Source organism: Sinocyclocheilus anshuiensis, unplaced genomic scaffold, assembly GCF_001515605.1.
Source record: "Sinocyclocheilus anshuiensis isolate Anshui unplaced genomic scaffold, SAMN03320099.WGS_v1.1 scaffold952, whole genome shotgun sequence".
Taxonomy (NCBI): Eukaryota; Metazoa; Chordata; class Actinopteri; order Cypriniformes; family Cyprinidae; genus Sinocyclocheilus; species Sinocyclocheilus anshuiensis.
In genome coordinates this window covers 1,271,708-1,273,254 of record NW_015552656.1, presented here as the reverse complement: position 1 = coordinate 1,273,254, position 1,547 = coordinate 1,271,708, and the positions used below count along the sequence as shown (strand labels likewise).

The following is a 1,547-nucleotide window of genomic DNA, read 5'->3' as shown; positions in this document are numbered from 1 at the left end:
AATATAATAGTAGTCAACTAATTAGTTCCTTTGGGGCAATGGTTATTTGTAATTTCTATTCAAAACTAACAAATTATCCATTAAAAACTCATTTTAAAAATGCATGCTGTGACATTGCCTGCTAATATTGTGTGCTGTGAGTGATTAATTTTTTAGCTAAAAAAAAATGCATATTCTTCTGCACGTGATTATAAAGTCTTACTGTTATAAAATACGAGGAAAATGAACAATTTTGATTGAATATATATTGTACTGAACATGTATTCAAGTATCTTACCATTCAATCGCAAGTTTGGTATCTTTAAGACATTTGTCACTTCAATCTCTTATGTTGCATTTATTTGATAAAAAATACAGTAAAAACACTAACATTTTGAAGATTTCTATTTTTTACACTTAAAAATGCTTTTAAAAATGCAATTATTCTTTGTATTTTTATATCAATATGGTACAAGATTATCCAATTTAAATCAATGTGATAAACGAATTAAGTCAAAAGTAATCTAAAAGTAATCAAAAAGTAGTCTGATCATATTACCCAAAATGTTTAATGTAATGGATTACATTACTAACTACAATGTTTGTCATGTAATAAGTAACGGATCACATTTAGTCATTACAATTAGTAAGTAATCTACCCAGCACTGGTTATTGTTGTATGGAATAAATGTATTTAATTTCTGGAAGAGGCAACCATTATTAATCTATTCTGATGTTCTGCAGTGGTGCCAGTGGCATGAGAACAGCAGATATGTTAAATTAGGGGCTGCCATTTACTCGCCTCTAGGGTACATCTGGGCCGAGGCCTTGTAGCTGACCTTTAAACCTCCTGATATCAGCTCTGCGCGCGCACTGCAAAATCATTTATTAGGTTTTGATGAAGCTTTATTGGGGTTATACTTCAAGCAGCTCGTGGCACATTTTCATACATAAATCACTTGTCATGTAGATAATGTCTAGTCCTGACATTATGCTCTTGTATAATTATGTGTAATGACCTAAACTGCACAATGTACAAAACTTAATGGATTAGCAAAGCTTTTTCAGGAGCTGTTACGCCAGTCTTCAGTGTCACATGATCCTTCAGAAATCATACTAATATGATTAGTTATATGTATATGTATATTATATTAGCTATATGTTCATATATTACAATATCCCATTTCATGTGCTCCAAATTTCCATTTATTTATTGCATTAACATCTTTAGCTATTTAACATGCAGCATTCAGTGTGATCGTGTTAGTGTTTGTAAGTACTAGTGCGCTTCCATTTGGTGACTGATGAGGATAAAGCCACTCTACGGTTGTCCAGACAGATGTGGACAGATGAGGGATAGAGAGAAAGAGAGATGGAGCTCTAGTGTGTGCAGGGTTGCTCCGCAGGGGCTTTCGACGGAGAGTCCACTTATACTGCCTTGAGTTCCAGCACTCAGAGTCAGACAGACCTAATCAGCTCTCAGCAGACAGCGTCTGACTGCACAGATCACTGATTCAGATGAGCTCAGTGTGTCTCAAAGCCTCCGCCGAACACGAGAGGGCATGACA

At 34.9% G+C, this 1,547-nt stretch overlaps 1 protein-coding gene across 1 annotated transcript in view; it reads right to left on the bottom strand.

Annotated features, from left to right (window-relative positions):
• Positions 1-1,547, bottom strand: part of LOC107667243 (ciliary neurotrophic factor receptor subunit alpha-like) — a gene marked incomplete at its 3' end in the record, with an annotated part of 139,834 nt that overhangs the window by 3,093 nt on the left and 135,194 nt on the right. The gene's annotated exons all lie outside the window — the stretch shown is intronic.